Source organism: Triturus cristatus, chromosome 1_2, assembly GCF_964204655.1.
Source record: "Triturus cristatus chromosome 1_2, aTriCri1.1, whole genome shotgun sequence".
Lineage (NCBI taxonomy): Eukaryota > Metazoa > Chordata > Amphibia > Caudata > Salamandridae > Triturus > Triturus cristatus.
Genome location: NC_140580.1, coordinates 1,135,486,056 through 1,135,512,316, shown reverse-complemented (window position 1 = coordinate 1,135,512,316; position 26,261 = coordinate 1,135,486,056). Strand labels below are relative to the sequence as shown.

Genomic DNA, 26,261 nt, shown 5'->3' with positions numbered 1-26,261 from the left:
GTGATTCGCGCTCTAGAGCTTCAGGGCACATTACTATTTAATCACGCATGGGGCGTGCGTGCAGCGGACGCGCGCAGTGGGCGCACCACTGGCGCGCTGAAGGCGCGCCTAAGGCAAGCCCATCTGCGCCCGTCCACGCACCGGCCGCGCCGTGCGCCAAAATGCCTGGCCAATTTTCCCTTGGTGATGCAACCACTCTCAGCTACTCTAGTAGACAACTACGAATTCTTAATAAGGCTACCAGGCAACCGGACTGTGTTGGTTTTTCACCTGGTTCTGGTTTGGGGCTCACACCTCGGTGGTGCCCAGCCTGTCTCACAACTCTGCCAGAGCTGGGCTCAGGCATAACGCTTGAAGAAGCCCGGAATTTGGGCTCCTATTTATCTAATGGCAAGACTACGGCTGTATTTCAATGCCTATTAGTTAATGCCCGCTCTTTGGTCAAACACAGTGTCGAGTGTGCAACACTAATTGAGGATAATAATATCAAAATAGCTTTTATCACGGAAACCTGGCTGGACGAGACTTCTGGACCTGATTTAGTGAAGGCCACGCCTCCGGGTTTTTCCTGCTACACTGTAAATAGACCCTCTAAGAAAGGGGGAGGATTGGCTGTGCTCTTTGATAGTTCCATCAAAGCCACTTTCGATACAACCATTTATTCCTGCTTTGAAGCCCTGTCCTTTGCCTTCACCCTCCATCACGGCCACATTTTTAGGGGTGTTTTAATCTACAGACCTCCGGGTCTTAGGAGCCCTTTTTCTAACGGAGGTTGGAGCTTTGCTGGAGGACGGTTTGTCCAGGGAGTCATTCACCTTTCTAGGTGATTTTAATTTTCATCTAGAAATGGATGGGGATCGAGACACTGGCAAACTGCTTGACCTTATGGGTAGTCTGGAGTTTAAACAACTGGTGCAGGCTCCTACCCATTAGGCTGGGCACACGCTGGATGGTTTTTTTTCAAACTCCACACAGCTCTCGGTTACTGATATCTTTCCCCTGGCCTGGTCTGATCATTACGCAGTCAGGTTCGAGGTAAGGGGTGTAAAAGATCTGGGTAGAACCTCCACGGGGGGAGCCTAAGGAAATTAGATCCTGGAGTAAGGTTGTAGGACATGATCTCAGGGATCTTTTACTCTCTACACAGAAACCCCTCCCTCCAGATGTGGAAGAAGCCGCCTCGGTTTATACATCTTGGCTAGAGGAGGTCTGCCTTACTCTTGCTCCAAAAAAAATCATTGTCCCTAAAAGGTTAAAACCCACAGCCCCATGGTATTCTCCAGATTTGAAGTCACAAAAATTAATTTGTAAACAGCTGGGACGGGCTTGGAGGAAGGGTTATCTTCCAGCTGCTAAAGATACTTATAAACAAAGTATTCAGTGCTATAAACTTTTACTGTTGGAAACTAAGAAAGAGTTTTTGGCACACCAGATTAAACTTGCGAGTAATTCCACTAAGGAACTTTACAATATAATAACTAGACTGGCGCACCCATCGTCTGTTCTTCTAACGCCGACGAGAGGTTTCTGTGAGGAAATTGCAATTTTTTCCAGAATAAAGTGGCTAAAATTTTTGAGACCTTTAAAAACCCGGTTAATACTAACTCAGGCTTGACGGCCTGTCCGGAGTTAAAACTCACCTTGGATATTTTTCCTCCTATAGTATACTCTGAGACCCTCAATTTTCTGGTTACTGCAAAATCTGGGTCACCTTATGACCCTTGCCCGGTGACAATAGCAAAATTGGCACCTGAACCCATAGCCTTGATACTGACGAGCCTTTACAATGCTATGTTTACTCCTGGCCAGTTTCCTAAACGTTGGAAGACAGCTTCGGTGCTTCCTCTGCTGAAGAAACCCAACTTGGATATGAATGATCCAAGCAACTTTCGCCCCATTTCGCGTCTTCCCTTACCGGCGAAATTGGTGGAAAAACATTTGAATAGCAAACTGAGTACCTTTCTGCGCGATACTAATGCCCTGGATCCCACCCAGTTTGGTTTTAGAGAGGGGCATAGTACCGAGACTGCTCTTCTCAAAACAACGGATGAAATTAGGAGAGGGCCGTACTGATTCTGCTTGACCTTTCCGCGGCCTTCGACAGGGTCCATCATGGAGTCCTGATGGGCCGGTTGTCGGCCTGCGGAATACGGAAGAAAGCCTGGTCTCTTTTAGAGTCCTTTCTCTCCAATAGACGACAGTCAGTGGCTTTGGGTGACTTCGTCTCGAACCCCTTCTCACTTCCTTGTGGGGTTCCACAGGGTTCTTCCCTTAGTCCTACCCTTTTTAATGTTTATGTATCCCCTCTTGCCCCTTTGATTGAATCGTTCGGCTTCTGTCCTACATCTTATGCTGACGATACTCAAATCGTAATCTCCATGTTACCAGGCGAGGAGAGGGCATCAGGGGAAAGACTACATGAATGTATGAGGGCGGTGGGAGAGTGGATGTCACAAAATTGTTTAAAGCTCAATGCAAGTAAGACGGAAGTGATGCTTTTTGGCAATAATGCCAATATTTGGCCTGAAACTATGGGTACTCTTCCAGTCCCCTCGAGAAAAGTAAAAAATCTGGGCGTAGTTTTGGATGAATGCCTCTCCATGCAAGCCCAGGTAAATGCGGTTGTTTCCTCTACCTCTTACACTCTTAAGAGCTTGAGGAAAGTGCTCCCGCTTTTACCTACAGAGTGTAAATTTACCATGGTCACAGCGTTGATTTTGTCTCGCCTTGACTACTGCAATAGTCTTTATTTGAATATGCAGGAAGGTAACCTCCATAAACTCCAGATGCTCCAGAACTCAGAAGCTAGGCTGCTTACGGGAACGTCAAGGTCTACCCCTATTTCTGACGCCATAAGAAAATTCCACTGGCTACCTGTAAAAAAGCGCATTCTATTCAAAGCTCTTTGTTTAGTTATTCGCGCTTTGCATGATACTGGCTCTCTACATCTGAGACAGCAATTTCGCTGGTATGTCCCAGCAAGATCATTGCGCTCCTTGGGAGCAAAGCTTATCATCCTTCCCATCATAAGGAAAGCCAGATGGGGTGGGAAACGTTTTGTGGCAGGAGCGGCCAGGGCCTGGAATCAGCTTCCGTTTGAGCTGAGGTGTTCTAAGGATCTTCTTTCCTTTAGGAAAGCGCTCAAAACTTGGTTGTTTTGATTCTTTCGTTGCAAGTGTTGGGAGAACTTCAGCAAGCGCCGGGACACCCTAGGGTAGCTGTGCGCTATATAAGTTCTAATAACATAACATAACATAACATTCCTTTTCAGACCACTTTTTGCGCCCCTTGGTTGAGAAAATGCCTACATATTTGAAGGACACGAAAGACATCCTGGTACTAGTTAATGACTTAACGTTCGATACTCAGAGAGATTTTCTGGTCTCTTTCGACGTTGAGTCACTTTATACTTGTATCCCTCAGGATGAAACACTATCTGTGATAGAGACACTTTTGCTAAATAACCCTCCAGATTCTATCACACCAATATCCTTCATTGTTGCATGTGCCAAATTGGCAATGAAAGAAAACTTTTTTCAACTTGAGGAGCAATTTTTCCTGCAGATATCCGGTACATCTATGGGGAGCGTTTTTGGTCCCAGCCTGGCCAATTCGTACGGTCATGTCTTTGAGTCAGAACATGTTCTTAATATCATCAATCCCTATCTAGCACATATTCTTATATGCAAAAGATATATTGATGATATCTTTGTAGTTTGGCGCGGCTCTATGTCATCACTTTTGGAGTTCAAGATAAGGCTTAACAACTGCAATGCCTTTCTGAACTTTACGTGTGAGTTCAGTAAAACCCATCTTCCTTTTTTGGATATTTTGATTTCACCGTCTAATGGGTGTCTTACTACCGAACTATATAGGAAACCCTTAGCAAGAAATTCTTTATTGCTACATGACAGTTACCATCCTCAAACCCTTAGGGATAATTTACCCTTTGGCCAGTTTCTGCGGGTCAAGAGGAACTGTTCTTCTACAGAGAAATATCAGGAACATGCTCGAAACCTGTCGCAACAGTTACAAGCTAGACATTATCCTAGAAAATTGATAAAAAGATCTTTCAAATGGGCCCTCAACAATAATCGTGAAGCCTTGTTGGAACCTAAGTTGATTAAAGAAACTCAGGACAGATTGACCTGTGTCCATACCTTTTGTAAATTTTCCAATCAAATTAAGAATACCATCTTATCTCACTGGAAAATTTTGAATGTAGGTGAGGAGAGTTTACCACGCCCCCTGTTTGCATTCAAACGAAGTACTAATCTGAGGGATCGGCTAGTACACACCCGTCCTCGTGTTAAAAGCAGGGAGACACAGAACACTCTATGGGGGCTACCGACAGTACAGGGTCATTTTCCTTGTGGTTCGTGTGCAGCATGCTCTCATACGACTATTACCACTGAAATTGACATTGGATCACCAAGGCCGTGGCTTCTCAAGTGCCATACCAACTGCAACAGCAATAATCTGATATACATGATTACATGACCTTGTCCATTACGTTACGTAGGCATGACTACTAGGAAGGTTAAGATCCGCATCCTAGAACACAAGAGCACAATACGATGTGGTACGGCGTCAACGAAATTGACCCACCATTTCTTGGCTATGCAACACAGTCCAAGCGATCTTAAGTGGACAGTCTTGGAGAAACCATTTATTCCATCCCATCACACTGATATATCTGCTTTTTTGTTTAAACGAGAACAATGGTGGGTGTACAAGCTACATACAGACGTCTGCGGCATGAATGATGATATTCCCTGGCTGTTAATATAGATCATGGCGTATCCTTTGCATTTAAGATTTGGTCTTACGATCTGATGTGTTTGTGCTGCATCACATTCAGTATATGTTTCTATCTAACTGTTATGTGGTTGTTTGGATTAAGTTTCAGCACTTGACGTTCCAGCCAGATACATGATTTGTTACGACACACGCCATCGGACATCTTTTCCGTTACCGGAGTATTTTGAAAAAATGTCTTCGGCACATTACTGTCAACCAACTGAGCTTATATGAGTGGTGTCTGGATCGCGATGGTACACTGACAATGGATAAGATTGATACTTCCCTTACAATTATGTCTGATTCACGTGCCAGTTACACAGTAATGACATTCACTGCCGACTGCTTCTACAGGGATGTGCAGTGAGTTTTGTGCACTAACTCAGTGATTTTATTTCATGTTATCATACATGCAATGTGATGTCAGTGTATAGTTGTGATCTTTTATAGGGTGTTTACGATCTTGGAAGCTCCTATTCCTTGTAGGCTATTTCTTGTAGGCTGCTTATTTGCTGCTTTGGATATTTTCCTTTGCAGGCAGAGCCGTCCAGCAAGGACGCTACGTGTACGTGCCTGTCAGTAGCCTTTGCTGTCACAAACCTGAGCACAATGTTCCTCTGCACATGCGCGTTTTTTCGTGGTCCGTCTCGGCTTACACGCATGCCTTACCAGTAGCGGCTTTTGACGCGCATGCCCTGTTGGGTATTTGTTTCGGCGCGCGTCTTTTTTACCTTTTCTCTAATCGTTATCTCTACCTGAGTTGGTGATTGGGCATCCAATTGCACAGGGCTGCCTTTTTAAAGCAGGTACTTCCGGATTTTGGCACCTCTGGCTTCAGGCTCTCTGAAGTACCGGCGTACCGACGGACAGGTAGGCTTGATTTGGATTTCTACTCTGCTGCAGCTTTGTTTTCTTGCAGAATAGTCTATCCGTGTTTGGAGTCATGTTGTTTGGACTCGTCATAGTTTTCTTGACATATCAAGAGATAGACGGTGTTCTATTGGCCTATTAACCTTGTTTGACCTAGCCATAATACTTTAGAGAACTTGGCATCATTATTGGCGTCGGTCTTTTTCAATACCATGGTTTCATGTTTTTGACAGTCTCCATGGCTGGATCAAAACTTTGCTTGTTTGTATTAAGTTCCTGTCATTTTATTATGTTGGTCCTACAGCTTTGGGAGGCTCTTCTGAAGGGTTTATAACTGAGTGGTATCACCCCCCTTCAGGATTGAGATTTGATTCCCACTAATCATTGATCACCCTACTTTTTATAGAGCGGTGCTCCTTTCCTGAGCGGTTGCCAGTGAGAGGTGTGGTGACTTACCCAGTATTCACGGGTAAGTTGAACTCTTCGTCTATCTGTCTTTTATTTTAAGACTGATTGTTTGAAACACCACTTATTTTTATGTTGTTTTTGGGTTTTTTTAGGTCGTCTTCACCATTTATGCACGTATCACAAGAACGTGTACCTAGAGTATCCTTTACTTGGGTTCATTTTCTCGCAGTAGCTTGTTTTAGTCCTGATGAAAGCCGTGCCTTCTTAGAGGCTCTATGGCTGAAACATGTTGACTAATTTTACCATCACCACGGTCTAAAAATCCGTTGACTGCTGGTGCACTATTATTTTAACTCTAGCCAAGCACGTATTACGAATAAAGTTGTGTCTCACGCTCTTGAGCTAGTTTTAATTTCACTTACACTTCTAATTATATTTTTTTGCGCTTCGCTCTCACTCATACCATTAGCTGTACATCTGTGGATTTAGTATATCCAATCATCGTAACTATCAAAACATCCCTGAGCTCCTCCCTCACAGTGAGGGAGTTGCAGCCCCCAGAGGAACTAGGTGTTTCCTCTGGGATGGAGAATCCCAAATGATGAAGCATGTCACCTTTGGTGAGTGAGGGATTTCGTCCATTAAAGGGATATGCCCTTTTATTTCTTTAGGTGTTGTTTCACTTCCAGATTTTGTATTGTTTGATTTAAACTTGATGTAGTGGTTTTCTTCACACTTTCCAAACATTCTATAGACCCCAGGGTTTCACATTGTCTCTTACATTTCCCGTTAGCCCCATACCGTATGCATCCAGGCACATCTTCATGCAGCTGAACTAGGAAATAAACCAGTGCCACTCCCATCTCTAGCATTATGTGCCATATATGCCCTCTATTCACCAAGTCGAAGGGTTAGGGGAGATCCATAAATGCTAGATGAAGACTACCCTTCTTTGCCAATGTATATTTACAAATAACCAGTGAAGATCATGACATTGGTCAACGGTGCAAAGGCCGTGTCTATATCCATACTGCACATCGGAGAAGCTGCCCTTTTCCGCCACCCAAGTTTCCAACTGATTCAATAAAATGTTGCCCATAACTTACTTGTTTAGTCAATAAAGGAAATAGAGGTGTAGCATCGGGCTCTTCTCTGTCACCCTTTTTGAATATGCGGACTATAATGGAGTTTGACCATGATTTTGGTGGGCCATCAATAACAGCACTCCCCAAAACATTGGCAAGTAGTTGCACCCATTGGTCAGAGTTATCAATAAATGGTCGACTGGCACTCCGTCAGGACAGGGGCCTTTTTTCAGGCACTCTGGTCTGTCGTGCATCTAACCTCTTTCAGAGTGGGAGGTGCTAACTCCATACCGCCCCTAGATAGTTTTATTAATACTGTCTCGTCGTAGCTATCAGATTCAGCATGACTACCATATACCCAGGAAAAGTGCTCAACCCAAATGTTCAGTTCATTTCAGATGCATATTCTAAATGTTGCTAGTATTATAAGGCAATCTGATGTTTCCCAACTCCCATAGAATGTGATGAGGCCCTGCATTTCCCATATCTCACAGATATCCATTCAGGGGAGGCCCGACGATGAAGCATGTCACCTAATGGTTGGGTGAGGGGCTTTTGTCCTTAAACTAGCAAATTTCCACCTCTGGTACTCTTGATCTATTGTGTTTGTCCTACACACTAGAGGCAGTCTGTTCTGGAGTGCATCATCATCACAAGTAGCCAATCCCAACTAACCATTCTCCCACACTCAAGTACTCTCAGATGACTTTCATACAACCCAGAATGGGTCATAAACCCCCTTTATTGTGCCACAATTGCACCTCAGCTCACCTCCAGACACGCCCAGCTGGTCATCAGGATCCTGAGCTAGTATTTAAACACTCAAAGAACCTCAGCCTCTCTTTAGAAACCGTCAGTCCTCCCACCGATTCCATGAGGTAGCCTCAATAGTCCCCCAGTTGGCTCTTGACTATTACTTAAGCTGCCCTAGTCTGCCATCAGTAACCCAATCACACTTTTAGACATAATTAGTTGCCCCCCCCCCGTGGACCTCACCCAACCTTCTGAACAAGCCCAATTAAATAACTGTGCAGAGCAAATCAGCAGGCATGAGAGCAATGGTAGGGCGTAACCCCTGACCTCCCTATGTATCTGTCTCCCATCAATCAAAATGTCATTGCATTTATGGAATGTATATGAAAAATGGAGGAACCCTGTCCACCTCTGCACAATATACCATGTCTGTGTCTCTGAAAGGTCATTGGCTTTTTGTCATCATCCATACAGATAACTCTGAAGTGCAGCTACGGAAGAGTGCCTCGTGTGTCACTGTACACTATTATTTAACATACCTTCTACCTTTCTAGTTCTAGTAATAAATACCCTTACATAGTTGTCAACATGCTGAATGTCATGAGAGTGACTATCAGACAATTCTCTTTTTACAGTCGACACATATCTTCTGGTCTTCATAGTTTCGAAGCGTACTTAGCGCATCAGGTTACAATATGTGATTAGCTACATGTCACCCTCATTTCTTGGAATCAATTGACTGCTATGTCCTCTGAAATAGTACAAACATCACTCACATGAATAGTCTTCGAGAGAAACCAAAGAGTAAGTGGGCCAGAGAATTCACTTTGAAACTAATCAAGCAATCTGATGCATATTTGTTCATGGGGTACACAGAATGCCCCACTGGAGACTAGGGTATCAGGGTTGTCTAAAACCAGAAATTTATACCAAAGAATTCAGCCTTGCACTTAATTTGCCTCAAAAGACTCTTGTTGCATTATCTGAGATTTTTAGCCAGTACTTCGAGTTCAACTCCAGACACAACCAGTGTGTTATCTATACTTCAAACTCTCCTAACTGGGCCTTCGACACCCCTTCAGTGGCCCCTCAACACCCTCAGAGATCTCGACTTCAACTGGCCATAAATGGGATCACTGACACATTATCGTGGTAAACAATGTAATTGACAAAAGTATAGTGTTAAAATTATCGTGTTCTAAAATATTGTGCTCCTATACTTATGGTAAGTACAAAAATATCAGGGGAAAACATATCATTGACATAAATATTGTTAAAAAAGAAAAACAATCGAGTTTTTAATATAGAGTTTATGTCAATGTTACATATTTTAACATATAAATGTAATATAATGTAAATAAATATATTCCACTAATATTTAATACTATATGTACTTATATAAACACACAAACACAGATATATATATAATATATACATATGTGTCTTTGTATTTATATAAATAAATATAGTGCAACATAATTTCAAAGAACTTTACTTTAAATTCTATAATTCATTTAAGATTTTACATGTATTAATCTGAATATATCTATATATATTTGTAGTAATGCATTAAAAATATTAATAACATTAATTAATAAATAATGTAAAATAAATGTTTGATTAATTATGTTACACTATATATATATATATTTATATAACACACACAAAAACATAAAAATGTACAAAATTGAATACGAAAAAATAAAACAATTAATGGAGACAATATATACAATATTAAGAAACAAAAAACACATTCACAAAAAATCTGTAAATATAAAAAAAATTAGAAAATATAAATAATTAAACAGTCAATGCTATAAAATCTATTCATCCAACATTATGGAGCTTTAGAATATTAACTTTACTATTCCCACTCCAGTGTATGCAACTGTAGGGAAAGTGTTGGACTACGGAGGAGTGACATTTACTATTTCCACTCCAAACAGCACAATAGCAGGGAAAGTGAGACCTGTGAAGATGGTTATTCTATTATTCCCACTGCAGTCTAAGCAAGAGTAAGGAAAATAATTCACTTTGAAAACATTACATATATGTGGAACGCCACGAATGTAGAAAAAAATAATAAACTCTTATTAAAAATACATGAATTGACACTATATATATATATATATTCACTGAAAAAACCATAGGTTTCACACACGTTATAGTTAGGAATTAGCATTTAAAAAACCTTGCAAATTCACTGAAAAAACCATAGGTTTCACACATGTTATAGTTAGCGGAAATTTTACTGATAAAAAACCAATGAAATTCCCCCGTTATAGTTAGTGCAGGCAACTATAACTCACGCGACCGCAATCCTCTGCTGATGCTAATACTGTATTTAGACACTTATTTGCCCATGTCTTCTTCCATACATTTTTAGCTATACATATATTACAAATATTTTTTTTTCATAAAGACACATATGTCATCAGCAGAAGATTGCGGTCGCGTGAGTTATAGTTGCCTGCACTAACTATAATGGGGGAATTTCATTGGTTTTCAATCAGTAAAATTTCCGCTAACTATAACATGTGTGAAACCTATGGTTTTTTCAGTGAATTTGCAAGGTTTTTTAAATGCTAATTCCTAACTATAACGTGTGTGAAACCTATGGTTTTTTCAGTGAATTTGTACGGTTTTTTAAATGCTAAGTTACTTTACGCCATTCGTGGCGTGCGCGCCCACTTAACGCAGTTTGTTCCGTGCGCGCACGGTGCGCTTCGCGCACCGTGCGCGCACAGTGAGCACGCGGTGCGCTTCGCGCACCGCGCGCCCACTTTACGCAGTTAGTGCCGTGCACGCACGGTGGGCACGCGGTGCGATGACAAAGCAAGAAAGCACGTCAACAAATCTGTTTCTGCTTTCCTCCGTGACTATGGTATGGGTGCCATTTACCACAACAACTTGCGTTATGACATGCAAGACATTTATAGAGGAGATGGTGTGCACTTCAATGATGAAGGGAACAGAGTCTTCCTCTTGAACCTTAGACTCTGCATCGGTACTTACTTGTAGGTACCACTAAAAAATCATTTCATAAACACAACGGCTCTTTTTAGAGCCCCCTAATATCTAAACACTTAAATCTGATTTTCATTTTTTTTTTTTTTTTTTCTACCGTACGCTTACCGTAAGCTTACCGTACGCGTACCCCGTGATTTTTTTTAAAATCAATAAATGTTTTTTTTGTACTTTTCTGTCCTTCTTTGACCCCCTTACAAATGTTAGGGGGTCTGTAACTCTCCTCATTGCCCCCTTTCCTTGTTTTCACTCTTTTTTTTCAGAGTGAAATACACAAAATGGCGGCCGCCGCTTCCTGGTTTCGGCCGATTCGAATGTTTACTAAGATCTAAGAGCCAATCAGAATCGCGCTCGCGCACGCCACTGTACGCTTACCGTAAGCGTACGGTAAGCGTACCGTAAGCGGGCTCAGATATATATATTGATTTAAAGGCTATTTTCTCAGAATCTACTGAACAGATTTACACCAAACCTACAAAAGGCACTTCCTTGACCTAGGGACTACCTCTCTGCCAAATTTTGAGTAATTCTGTTCAGCCGTTCGGGCTGTAGCTCGTTCTAAAGGTCCTATGGAAAAATGCATGGGAAAAACGCGTTTTGGGACCCCCCTTTTATCTCAGCCCCCGCTTGACGGATCCCCCCGAGACTTTCAGGGTAGGAGCGGAGCGTAGCGCCCCACCTATTTTGAGAAATTCGCGAGGATTCGTCGACCGGCGCCAAAGTTATTCAAAATAGAATGTTGAGGTTTTCCTATGGAAACGTGGTCCTAACTATAACTACCTACTGGCGACCGCCAGTAGGTAATATATATATATATATATATATATATATATATATATGTGTGTGTGTGTGCATTTAAAAAAACAAAAAAAACTATTAATCAATTTACATTATTACTATTAAAAATTAAATTGACTTAGTAATCAACTTCCAACCCTGTACCTCTACAAACCCAGAAGGCACCTAAAATATAACTAAAACAAGCACTGGCAAAGCCAATAGGTCTCGCCCTGGTGGTGTTTGTATTTTATATTTTAACTGCTCTACATTAGTGTGCATTTATAGTTAGTTCATAATGTATGTGTTTTTGTTAATAAAATAGGCTTTAATGTTTTACTTCCTATTTGATGCATTTTGGATGTTATGAGTTTGTAAACAAATTGTGACTTTCAAGCGCTATTGAAATTAGTTTAACTTTAGTATATAATAAGCAGTATGCTATAGCGTTTTTTGTATTGTATTAAGGGGGTAGGCGGTGTTTAATAGTGTTGCTTATTAAGTTTTGTTTGTGTGGGGTGGTGTACATTTATTTAGTGTGAAGTGAGGGAGATATTGTTGGCGGTTATAATTGGGTCTACTGAGTCAGAATGAATTGGGGTCGTTTCTAGTGTTGTTTAGATTCATTTTAGAAGCAAGGGTTGTGTGAGTTGATATGAGTGGTGTAGATTGTAGTGTTGTGTGGTAGTTGAATGTGAACAGTGATAACTATATGCAGTGCTTTCTTCCTTTTCAAATGTTTACTTGTTAAAAGCTTAATTACTGCTGCATATGGGAAAGCACCCAGCTAACCAGGCACAGCCTTTGATTACTCAGCCTTGCCCCCGCAGGACGGCCTCCATCCTGAAGCAACCACAATATATGAGGTGTGAACGCCTTGCAGTCAAGTGTGCTAAAATAAACAAAAGGTCTGCTGACACCCAAAGGCCGAATGCAACATCCTGCTCCCCCCTCCTCACCAAACGCAAATTCAAAAGACCTGTGTTTTAGGAAGTATAATGTGCGCCTACAAGGCAGCATTGTTGCATTTTCTTTAACGAGATACAGAAATCTTTGTTATCAGCTTGCCTAATTTTAAAATAAGCTCGTCACCCGTCCGGTGAATGCGTTTTGCTCCAAAAATCTGTTTGATGCATTTTTTCTAAGCTTTTACAATATGTTTTTAAAGCAATACAGCAATGCTTGATGTTAAATAGCCCAATTTAGCATAGAGCTCCCATCAGGTGAGCTCGTTTTGATGGTAATATTGGGGCAGAGTCAGTGATTTGGGAGACAGTGTGTTTCTGAAGAGCCAGTAAGGCTGGGACAATGTCTGTCAATCATGAGACAATTTGCTGCCTCTGATGGAGCCGGCATATGGCAAATCCTAGCTGTTATTGGGCCTAATCTAGCAAAACGCTTCCATCGGGTGAGCGCATTTAAGTCAAAAAGCCTCTTTGATGCATTTTTACAAACCGTTTGCAATATTATTTTCAAAGCAATATGGCAATGCTCGATGTTAGATGGCCTCATGTAACAGAGAGCTCCCATCAGGTGGACTTGTAAGTCAGTTTGGTGCTTCTGTGTCAGCATCAGTAATTTAACAAGGAGCTCATGTCTGGCGAGCGCGTTTTGTTGAAAAAGTGCATCTAATTTATCTTTAGAAAACTTTAACAATATTACTTGAAAAGCAATACGACAATGCTTGATGTTAGATAACCTAATTTAACAAAGAGCTCCTGTCAGGTGAGGTCATTTTGATCAAAAAGCAAACAACAACGCAACAGAGGAAGAAAAGGCTACATTCCTAAAACACAGGCAGAAGGAAACAAAAACCTGGGTGAGCGCTTTTTCGTCAGAACGCATGTTGGAGGCATTCTTACAAAGCTTGCCCGTTTTTAGTTTTAAAACAAGACAACAAAGCTTGCTAATAACTTCCCCAATTTAAGTAAAGGCTAATGTCAGGTGAGCGTGTTCTGTTCTGAAAGCGCTTTCAATGCAATTTTACAAAGCTCTTTAAAATGACTTTGGTAAACAATATGGCGATATTTGATCATGTTACCTGCACTCCTGTCGGTGAGTGCTTTCAAAACAAAAAACACTCAACAATTGAAAACAATGTGTGCCAAAACTAAGCTAAATGCACAGAAGTGAAAGCTACAAGCAATAGGGGCATGCTTCATGGGATGGAGCAACAAACAAAGAGGAGGCAACTTACTGCACTGCCCTACGCCAAAGTGAAAGGCAGGAATGCACCATATTTAAGGAAAATACGGAGCATTCCTGTCCTTTCTGCCTGAGCTGGCGCCAATTCGGCAGCCTAGCATCAACAGAGGCACCCTTGGACCATGGTGCAAAAGTGCCTTCGTTGCAACCAGGATAGTTTTGTGCAGCAAGGGACACTTTCCTGCACAAAAACAATCCTAGGAGGTGTTTTCCTCTTTTTATGTGTGCTGCAGAGGAAGAAACAAGGAGAAATAAACATATTTCTTCTCGTTACCCTCACCTTGGGAAGAGTACAGATTTGACACTTCCCTGGATTTACAACACCTTGTCAATCTGGGGCAACATCATATTCCATGGGTGTTGCATGGGAAAACCGTCCCCATTGCCCATGGAACGCCACCCGGGCGCAGAGTAAAGCAACGCAGCGATTTGCACTGCATCACCTTACTCATGATTTATGAGGCCCTCAAAGCCACACAGGGTGCCTTTGTGCGGCTTCATAAATCTTTATAAGAGTCCCATGTCAAGCATGTACCACCTTACGTGGTGAAAAGATGACGCAGGGCTCTCATAAATGCGCCCCTAACACTTTAAGGAGAGAATTAAAAAACCTAATCAAGAAGAAATGTCAACTAGCTATCTGGGAGGATCTTAGATCGATGACCGTAGAGAAGAAAAGATTCTGGGCAATTGTTTTGGAGGCAAGCGGTGGAAGAACCAGTAAACAGGGATATCGCCTTCGAGCTGACACATGGGTGGAGCACTTGAAGAGTGCAATATGACATGTGAGTTCATACATGCCCGCACCATCGGCCAGGATAACACCAACAATGAACAGCCAGTTGCCACAGTAACATTGTTCCGCCTTGAGAAGGAACGAGCTATACTATCCCAGAGCTCAATATAGCACCAGTGCCAGGTTTGTACCGGTAGACGTGGTTAGTACTAGTCCTAATTTATGGGTGGAAGTACTAAGAAAAGTATGCAGCTCGGTTATGGCATTCAGTTCTATTCCAGAATCCTGACATTGCGCAATTATAGTGCCTTTACACAAGAAGGGTAGTAGAATGTCCCCATCTAAATATTGACCAATATCTCTTTCATATGGTGGGACTAGTCTTTGGCCGTGTGCTACTCAACAGGCAGCTCAGATGGGCTGATAAACATGCCATCCTTATCGATGCCCAAGATGGCTTTCGCAAAGGATTCTGCATATTTGCCAAGCTTTCAGGTTGCATAAGATCTGTGTCAAATATACTAAAATACTGCAAGTGTCTCTGTGCCCGTCCTTTATAGAATGACCGGCGCCCCCCGCGCCTAGAGGAGGGGCGCCCTTAGTAGCGCCACGGGACTGGGCCTCCTCCGGGGCCAAAAAGGGGGCTGGATGAGGTGATGTCATCGGGATGCGCTGGGAGGCTATGTAAGGCCGCGCCCCGCAATCGTCAGTCTCTTTGTCCCCTTGGACCTCCGGCAAGCTGCAGAGGCGCATCGTCGACGAGGAGAGAGTTCGAGTCGGCGGTGTGCTGAGTGTGGCACAGGAGGTTTGAGGGGGCCTAGGCGTAGCTCGTCCACATGGGGTTATTTAGTTTTAAGATACATGCCGATCGTGTCTTTCATAAATATCCGTTTGGAGTGTGTCCCGCTGCCATATGCGGGGGATGCGCCTTTGTGTTCGTGTGTATGTCCTTTGGAGGGCCGCATGGTTACCCCCAGGGAAGCCGCAGGAGCATCGTTAAGGATTGTGGCACGGGGTTCTAGAAGACCGAAGGGTAGCAGTGATACAAGGTTAGCTAGTTTGTTAGCTCAATTGAGTAATTACGTACGTAACCGTTGTTTGATTGATTGATCTGGCGGACATGCCTGATTGTGGTCGGCGCGCGGTGGTGTCTGCTTTTCTCGGTTCAGTCGGGCGCACATCGAGGTATGGTTGGGTTGGTTACAGAGTGCCAGCGTCGTGGAGCAGTCACGTCTTTGTCGCCCAGCTCACACAGGATTTTGAGGTAATGCAGAGAGGGGAATACAGAAGTAGGCATACGCTTCACACAGACGTGCCAACACTCCCGATTCGGGCGGGAGACTGCCGATTTCGGGGCTGGTCTCCCGCCTCCCGATTTAAGCGTCCAGAAGCCAGGTTCCTCGGGGTTTCAGCCAGCTGGGCTTGGTGTTGTGTGGCGTGCTGATCGTTTCAACAATAGTCAGAGTGCTGCCATTGCGCTTCATGCTTCTGAAAAATAAAAAAGTGTGCATTTAGTTTCGAATGTCCGATCCTGCAGCACACTTCGGGGCCCACGCATGGCAGGGGCCCGATTCAGGGCCCCATTCTCCCGATATTTTCTAAAAGTCTCCCGCTTTGCTCTTCTGGAATGTTGGCAGGTATGGCTTCGCATTGTGTTGTAGGCATGCCAGAGACGGATTGTCCAACGCGCGCGCCTCCCATTCTTCTGTGCGAGGCCCGATTATTGCCAGCCACAGCACTGCTTCCTCGCTGGGCCTTTTCAGCCAATTTATGTGATGGCAGCAGAAGCCATTAAAAGTGAAGTTTTGAAAAACAAAACAAAGGTGCAACGTAGGTGCGCGGAGCTGCATTTGCCAGTGCGGCATGCCTTAATGAACTCTTACAGGAGTTAATGGACATGCCAGAGGAAACCCGGTTTGTCCGCCCACCACTGCAATCTGCAGATGAAAGTGGTGACTGGCAGAACCCATTTATCGTTATGCGCATCTGTTCCCTCCCTCCACAATTCAAGACTTTCAGCGGGAAGAGTTTTGACCACTGTCGGGAGGCAGACCGCGACAGATCTGACAAGCAGGGTGGCTGCTTTAAGCGGGGTATGTGTATAATTGGTGCAGGAGCTGTTCTGCTGGCGGGCGAGCATCGTGTGCAAGCCTGGCCGGCATGGTGGACACACGTAGGTGTTGTTCGAATGCTATCGCGCAATAGTTGTGATTTATCGACTACTGAGATGGGAGTTAACTAAAAGCATTGAAAGTGTTGACCTTTCTGTTGCATCATACCTGGATTGAAATGTCCTGTTGCAATGGCACGGTGATTATTCCTGTAGTGGAGGTGCATGCTCTTTCGAGCATGTGTTGGTGGATGTGCCTGGTACACCCTCCAGCGGTGATGTGAAGGGACGCACGTTCAAATTGTCATGGTGAGTATTGATATAGCTACGAGTGCTGCTATTTGATTTCTGAGCGGCTGGAGGGAGGAGCTGCATGGCTGCTTACCAGATCTTCTTTGCAAGACGAGGCGCTGCCTTCTTTCGTGGGTTGTCTCGGTGAATTCAAATTATCACGGTTTCTTTTGGTTGGAGACAGTTGCATTGATAGTGAAACAGGAAAGCTGTTTGTCATGTTGCAGAGGAATTGTTAATGGCAGTGTTGTCCTGTTTCTCAGCTTAGTCACCTTGTCCATTTGCTGCGTGTTGCCCATGCACTGTCCATGGCTGCTGAGGGGCCAGAGTGTGTGTTTTCTCAGTTGGTGTGTATAGTGGAATATTTCCAGGACGACCACAGTCTTTAGATGCAGTCTTGCCTTTGCACAAGTGCGATGTGGTTCTCACAACACCCCTTTTAAACAAGTACTGACATCCCCTATACGCAGGTTTTTTCAACCTGTGGTTTAAAGTTGACAAAGTGAGCAGAGTGGGTTTAATGGCCAGGCGCACAGGGAATAATTGTGGGGTAGTTCATAGGGGCGGCACGGATGGTTTACCCCCCGGTTTATGGAAATTTTCCCGAGCTTTGGGGAGACTATGCAGTCCGTCGGCCACGTGGTGGAGTAGGTAGCCATGGTTTCAAGCCTCGTGGTAGAGTCCAACATTTTCTAAGGGCAATTATGTTATTCTCCCTGCCTTGTGTGCTAATGTAAAAGCGCCAATATGTAAAGCGCTCCCATACCTTCGGGACCATGGCGCACTGTTTCTCCTGTAGGCCGTTCGTGTTGACTGCAGATCATCAGGGCGCGCTTTCGCCCCCTCCCCAACGCAGCAGAGCGGTTTGCAGCTTTATGGACTATGGACGGACATCTGTGTAAGTTAAGCAGGGTTGTGCCCGGTTAGTTCCTGGATGGGAGGCCTGTGGTGTATCGCCGTGCCGCTGCAACCTGGCTACGGTTTCAGGGTAATGTGAAAATCGGCAGCTTTGGATACATGGGGGTTGCACCAATTTTTTGCGGACCTCGAAAATTTGGTGAGTCGGGAAAGCGTAGCTTTCGACTTGCATGCTAGGTAATACGGTGCAAATTTTTTAGGCTCCTATGGGGTAATAATGCGGGGATTACACCCTTCGTGACTGCTCCCCATAGCGTTATTATAGGTAATTTGCCTTCAGATCAGTGACAGTGTACACCCTTTGCTACTGTTTTCCAAAGCTCTATTATATGTCATTTGTCTTAAGAATGGTGACCGCCTGAGGTTAGTAGGGCGATCTAGGTTAAGCAACGAAAATCTAAGCAACAAAAATCGCTAAGGGGTACAGTTGGGTTAAACATTGAACATATGCATTTGTCACGTATCTTTAGGCTCGAATATAAAAATAGAACTCATGCCTAGCCTTAATTATGGTTACCTATGATTCGAGGTAACCAATGGTTAGTGGAATGGGGGGATCCCTGTTTTTTAGGGTGCGGCATTAAGGGGTTGGCGTACTTAGCTCTGTGTTGCACTTTCCATCTGCGGGCTTATTACATTATAATTAGTTGCCTGTGGTGCGGCACAGGGCCATCCCCGTTTTTTGGTGTGCGTCATTAAGGGAGCTCTTGTACTTGGCTCTCAGTTGCACTTACCTTCCACATGATTGGGATGTTTGGACGAAAGCTTAGACAAGACAGTTGTTGATGCCCTCTCTTGGGGTAAATTACCAGTATATAGAGCACTATAGCCGCAAGCAGATGGCCAGAACCCCAGCCTTAATACTCCTATCGCAGAACATCGCAAACCACATCTAAAGCTGCTGAGGCAAGGCTTGCGCTTGACGCTACCAGCGTCACTTCGCCCCCCTTTTTTTCTAGGGAAAGGGTAAGGGGTAGTCAATGACCAGATCATCTCCCCAGGGTACAAGGCTAAATACCTATGCATTTCACTATCCCGTGGAGGTAGTAAGAAGGTTACAACTTAGGGTAAAGCATCCCAAATAACGTGTAGAAAAGGATAGGTGGCATAATCCCTGGGATTCATTTGTGACGTAAACCATAGTCAATGTGGAGAATTGTGCCAATAGTCCTTAGTGAGGACTGAAGGTGTGCAACGCAATTCACAGGGAGTGAGCCGTGGGAAGGAAGTCCATGTTTAAAAGCTCACATCAAAAAAAATAAAAAAAATGTGGGGATTCATTGGATCTAGCTTAATTGCCAAATATTTCGAGGCAGATCCTTTTCTTTCAACTACAGCATTCACAAAGAAGGGGCCTTTGGGAATAGAAGGCATTTCAAAACTCATCCCAATAACAGGTGGCAATTTATTGGTGATGTAATCCACAGGTAATGTGGGAAAGGGTGTCAGCAGACCATAGTGAGGTCTTATGGTGTTCAACACAAGTAACGGAGTACAACGCAAGTAACGGAGTGGACTGGGGGAAGGAAATGCTGAGTGGCCAAATATTTGTATGCAGAGCTTCTCATTTCCTTCTAAGCGTCGGCTATCCTTGGGGAGGACTTGTGGTGTGCAGCACAATTATCACGGATTGGGCCTTTGGAAAGAAATGCATTTCTAAAGTGCAACCTAATAACGGGGGGGCAATTTATTTGTGGCTTAATCCCCGGGCAAAGGGATTGGCTACCAAATCAACCATCATTAGGGTTGCTTTACTCGATGCCCCTTTTTTTCCTTTCCTTTTACGTGTCAACAGTTTTAGTGAGGACTAATGGTGAGTAACACAATTAACATGCAGTTGGCAGAGTACAGAGGGCAGTAGTGCAGAAGTACAAGCCAGGAAAAGACCGGCAGAAGAGAGGCTTTTGAAGAACATGAAACAGGCAGCATAGCGGAGTAGTTGCTAGGCACAAGGGGGTGCCAGGTTGGTAAAGTGACTATGGCTGCTGTCAGCAGGTGAGGGCATTGGGAGCCTGGGGGCTGGCTGAAGGAAAAGAGGATTGTCATGCTGGGGGCATGGACATGGTATTCTTACCGGGGCCGCCTGCAGTTCTTCTGTGGGATTCGAGCTGCTGGGAGGTGGGTCGATTGGAGGTCCTAGGACACTAGTTTCTTTGGGGATGGAAGTGGATATCTTAAGGTAAACCGGGAGATAGTGTAATGGGGGCCTTCCCAACCCAATGGGCACTATTAGAGCTTCTTGCTAGTTGCCAAGACATAATTGTATAAAGCATTCTTGGCCCAGGTAATTTATCACAAGGCGGTAAGAGGGTTCGGTATTACGCCACTGCTTAATGACCAATGGTCCGAAAGGAGGTCTTTATATGTGGTCGGTAGTAATCACGCAGGCAGTATAGATTAAGTGGGCTCCGGTTAAGGCCTTGGACAGGGTGGCAAAGAAGCTGATCTAGGCGAGCAGTAATACCTCAGATGCCCAGAGGAAAGTAATGAGGGTTGCGCTAGCAGGAATTTATCGGAGGTCCTGGGGTAGTAGTTCCCTTTGGGATACAGGATGGTGGAAATACAGCTCGTCATAGGTTCCGGGCAGACGGGCATGGATTCCTTCAAGGAAAACAGGAGATAGTGTGAACTGGGGGCCTTCACAACTCTATGGCCAAGGAGAGGGTGCAGGTAATTTCACAGGACTTCCCAGATAATAAAGAGAGCGGTGGCATCAAGTTGGAGGGCATATGTTGGTAGAAGGGCAGTAGCTCGTTATACGAATAATGCTAGGGGCTATTGTGGAGCACAGTTAGCGCAGGGGGGGAGGGAGGGCGAGCGCGCCAGGGAGCGTCTCGCCCTGTGGCGGTATAGCAACTGGATGGTCCCAGGAGGGGGTACGAGCCACGTGTGCAGAGGGTAGGCGGAAAGGGGGGACTGACCTGCTGGTGGTCCTGGACTCTTCTGCCCTAACCCACAACATATGGACTGAGGGGAACCTTGGGGAGGCTGCCTGAGTGCAGGTACCCCGGTGGGCATGCCAGCGTGCCATGCGGGGCCCTGGTTTTCAAGTAGTGCAACTGTTTGCTGGAGCACGTTGGGGCCTGCTGGCACAACGTGCACAGCAGAGGGGGGACTTGGTGGGCCGGGACGGCCAAGTTCAAGTGTATGGCCAAGTTCAAGAGTTCAAATGTAATGTGGTGCATATCTTATTTACTGCCTTTGACAGGTCAAGACCACTAAAGTGTACGGCCAAGCTCAATTTCAAGTGTAATGTCGTGCCTAATTGCCTTGCAGCCTTCGTCATGTGTATTCTCTTGTTGGTCACTGGTGAATTACCTGTTCCATGAATAAAAAGGCTACGCCGTGAACAACACGCTCTGATTCTGAGAGTTCTTGGACAATTGGGAGGAGTGAATGTCACGTTGTGCGCATACTATGACCGGCGCCCCCCACGCCTAGAGGAGGGGCGCCCTTAGTAGCGCCACGGGACTGGGCCTCCTCCGGGGCCAAAAAGGGGGCTGGATGAGGTGATGTCATCGGGATGCGCTGGGAGGCTATGTAAGGCCGCGCCCCGCAATCGTCAGTCTCTTTGTCCCCTTGGACCTCCGGCATGCTGCAGAGGCGCATCGTCGACCACCCACCCACCCACCCGGCAAGAGAGCGAGGGCGGAGCGCTGACAGTTAACAACAATAGGGCATGCAGAACAATGGCGGTACAGCAACTGGATGGGCCCAGGAGGGGGTATGAGCCACGTGTGCAGAGGGTAGGCGGAAAGGGGGGACTGACCTGCTGGTGGTCCTGGCCTCTTCTGCCCTAACCCACAACATATGGACTGAGATGAACCTTGGGGAGGCTGCCTGAGTGCAGGTACCCCGGTGGGCATGCCAGTGTGCCATGCGGGGCCCTGGTTTTCAAGTAGTGCAACTGTTTGCTGGAGCGCGTTGGGGCCTGCTGGCACAACGTGCACAGCAGAGGGGGGACTTGGTGGGCCGGGACGGCCAAGTTCAAGTGTATGGCCAAGTTCAAGAGTTCAAATGTAATGTGGTGCATATCTTATTTACTGCCTTTGACAGGTCAAGACCACTAAAGTGTACGGCCAAGCTCAAATTCAAGTGTAATGTCGTGCCTAATTGCCTTGCAGCCTTCCTCATGTGTATTCTCTTGTTGGTCACTGGTGAATTACCTGTTCCATGAATAAAAAGGCTACGCCGTGAACAACACGCTCTGATTCTGAGAGTTCTTGGACAATTGGGAGGAGTGAATGTCACGTTGTGCGCATACTATTGAAATCAGCATTTCTTCTATTTAATGGATCTAAATTGTGGCAAGCTCTTCAAAGACTAGGAAGACTAGGAAGAAGCATCACTGTAGGTGAGTGAAAACCTACAGATGGAAACTATTGCACAAGTTTGATAAGGGCCGTCTGGGTCATGAAGTGTAACTTCTCTTATTCCCTCAGGTGTTCGCTAGGGATGTGTTCTGGATCCACTTTTATTTAGTCCTTCCTCAATGACATTGGGACACACTTGGATAAAGATAATCACAAAGCTGTTCAATAAGAAGGAGTCCTTCTTCTTTTCGCTGATGAAGTAGAGGTGGTCTCTCGGATACAGAAGGTCATGCATAGGCTCCTAGCTGATTTAGAAGAATATTGCAAAGGGAAAGGTCTATTGTAAATAATCTAGGGCAACTTCAAAACAATGAAAATATCAGAACATGTCAAATAAAATAGTGACACTAGTATTTAGAAACATACAAAAACAATTTATTCAAAATTTGCAATTCTGTTCTAAATATAAAAACATAATAGACATGACACTACAGAGACCCTGATTTGCGCAACATGCTTACTACAATCATCCATCACACATTCACCCTGCAGTCTAATGCTTATGTCAATATTTAATCTATTCGATGATAATACAATTCATTGATACGTCAATAAAGTTGTAACAAAGATACAATTTGAACACATGATTTAAGGGTGGTTTCCAAATTGTCTCTACGCGCGTTTCGGCAGAACACTTCCTTCCTCAGGAGTTCCACCACCAAATGTTGTGCTCAATGTGGTAAGTATCACAGCAGATGATATTGTAGGATGGTAATGAGAAAAAATCTCAGACTCAAATGCAGCCGGAAAGATCTGGCCAAAGCAAACCAGATTTGCATCAGGTGATAGACACGTCAGAATAAGGTGGGACCAGCAGGCCGAGGGTAAAATATACTACCTTCAAGAAGAGATGTGTATTGCAAGCTTAATGTATGAAGGCTATGACGGTGAAGAGGTAGGAGTTCTTCTCTATAACAATTAGACCTCACGAAGGGTAATTCTGACAAGCTGGATGAGCTGCTAATCCACTAGGTCGCACGTGTGCTGGGTGCATGCATTGTATGGATAGTGCAGACAGCTCAGACACTGACGCCGGTCACAATGGATGGAACGCCTTGCTCTGCAGGAGCTAAAAGGGAAAGGTATATACATGAACTTCACTAAAACTAAGATGATGAGCTTGATGCCATCAGCTCCCTAAGGAAGTCTCCTGTGGTCAGCAGCCCTGCCAAGTCGGCCACACCCACTTGGAGAAGGTTGCCCCTGTGTCCAGAGGAACAACTAATGCTGTACCCCACCTCAAATATAAATTTAGCAGTCAGTCTTTGAGGATAATGCTGCAGGCAGCAAGCAGAAGCTGCAACAGCGTATGGAGCCGAATCACGGGGCTATGCTTGGTCAATCAATTGCAAATAATAGAGAATACGTTCTTGAGGTTTCTATGACAGCTGGGCCCTGGAACGCAGTTGATCCCTTTGTACTCGTAAAAAGGTGTTAGACCCATATCTGAGCTCAGTGCCTTACTCCCTGTTCTGTATTGGCTGAGCCTGAGTAGAAACCGCTATGGGGAAGCATACCTAAAAACTGTAACAAAGGTATCTCCGCCGAGCAAGGTTTCCAATAACCTTTGAACAATACATTTTAAAACCTTCTAATGGGTTGAGGGTTTAAAGACTAGGGGGCTTATTTATGAGAGCCTTGCATCGCTTTTGCACCACATAAAGTGGCACATGCATGAGGCAGGGCTCTCATTTCAATTTACTGAGTCACGCAAAGCCACCCTGCATGGCTTTGTGTGGCCTCTTAAATTATGAGTTAGTCCCCGTAGCTCAAATCGCCGCGTCGCCTCATTCTGCGTTCCGTGGGCATTGGGATGGGTTTTTCCACACAACACCCATGGAATTTGACACTGCCCCAGCCTTACAAAACCATGAAAACCAGGGGAAGCACCAAATCCGTGTGCCTCTCGTGGTGAGGTATTAATAGGAAAAATATGTTTATTTCTGCTAGTTTTGTCCTCTTTCTGCAGCACACATAGAAAAAGGAACACTCCTCTAAGAATTGTTTTGGTGCAGGAAGGTGCCTTTTCCTGTGCAAAAACAATCCTGCATGCTACGGAGGCATCCGTGCACCATGGTACAAGGGTGCCTACGTTGGCTTTAGGCAGCCGCAAAGGTGGCAGAGCAAGGAGAAAGGACAGGAATGCACTGCATTGCTTAAATACTGGGCATTCCTGCCCTTTCACTTTGGCGTAGGGCAGCGCAGCAAGGTGCCTTGCTGCGCTGCCCTGTGCCAAAATCCCATCAATGAGGCCCTGGGGTGACCCTGTAACGATTGGCCCAGACCCTGCTGCACAAGTTAAAGGGGCATACTGGCCACCTAAGCAAGAGGGAATGGACTAGACTGCAGAGACAGCACCTCCTACTGCAACTTATTTTCAGTAAAGCAATCACATGGACAAGAGCATTCTTTGAACGGTATCTATCTGGAGGCACAAGGCACTTACTTCTTAAATGGGTGTGCATCCTATTGCAGTATATCTGCCGACGTCTGTTAGACACCCTGCAGTCAGTGAGTTCTGCAGTTGTGCACCTGGGGCCTTGACACCATAAAGTACAAACATTTAGGGCCTCATTACGATGGTGGTGGGGCCGCCATCGTCAGGGCACAGTTCCACTGCCATCAGACCAGGCTTGTCTGCCTGCTGCATTAGGATGGGAGGGCGGATGGAAGGGGGTTAGAGTGACCGAACGCCTCGGATCCAACGGGCTCAAGGAGCCCGTCTGACTGTCGGATGGACTGTAATCCCTACAATGGTGGCGGTGCCTGCTTAGGCACCGCTGTAAGGATTACAATGTCAGTTTCCGCCAACCGTTTCATGGTGGTTAACCCGCCATGAAAAGGCAGACAGAAAGTGACTCGGGTGCCCATAGCAGGCCCTCCGTCCCCACTGGACATCCTATAGGGGCCCTGGGGGCACCCACGGTGCCCCCTACATATCCCTGCACCATGCGGCAGGCACCATGCGGTTCAGGAATATGTCAGATGTGTTTTTTTTGTGTTGCGGCGTGTGCTGCAGCCCGCAATACAAAAGTCCGACTGCCATCATAATTAGACCCTAAATCACTAGTTCCTTACTCGAGTTATTCTCCGTACCAACCCACACAATGCATCAGTACTTTGTTACTGAACAGACCAGTTACAGAAGAGACCAGTGCTTAATTTGTAACAAAATAAGTGCCAGGCCACTGCAGTTTGTTCCACCCATGGCCCCTGGCAGTGGTGCCAATGACCGTACCAACACAACTACTAATCATCACATTCCTACATGTGTGACAAACAGACTGTTCCACATCCCTAAAGCTATAAGGATGGCTTGTGTGTTAGGTATTCATCATTTTTAATGCATACTGAATAAATATCTGTTTTTGTGTTCATCTGCAAATTAGACAGACAGCACCACCATGATGGCAGCCTGTCATAAGAGGTGGTGTTGACAGTTAAGAGCCTTATCTACAACAAAGTAATGCCATGCAGTGCCGCAAGCCATTTGGCTGCGCCACACTGAGTTACTTTGGAAACAAAGGGATGCATCATATCTACAACGATATGACGGATTTCTTCACCCTATCCTGCGCTGACATACAATGGGCTGCCATGCCAAGGGGCGCCTGCGTTGCGGGGATGATTGTTTTTGTGCTGGAAGGGACACCTTCCTGCACAAAAACAATCACAAGAGGTGATTTCCTCTTTCTATGCATGCTGCAGAATGGAGCACACATAAGAAGAGGAAAAAACGAGGAGAAATCAAAACATTTCTCCTCTTTGCGCCTCCCTACGCCTCCCAGGCATAGCATTCTGACGTATTTCCAGGCTCGTAAAACTGCAAATCCGCAGAAGCCATGGGAGTTGCGTGGATGCTGCTGAGGGAACACACTCAGCAGCACCCAGCACTCAGCAGCACCCAT

General features: G+C 45.0%; 1 protein-coding gene across 4 annotated transcripts in view; it reads right to left on the bottom strand.

Moving 5' to 3' along the window:
* LOC146868825 (uncharacterized) overlaps nt 1–26,261 on the bottom strand; it is a 259,599-nt gene that overhangs the window by 93,691 nt on the left and 139,647 nt on the right. The gene's annotated exons all lie outside the window — the stretch shown is intronic.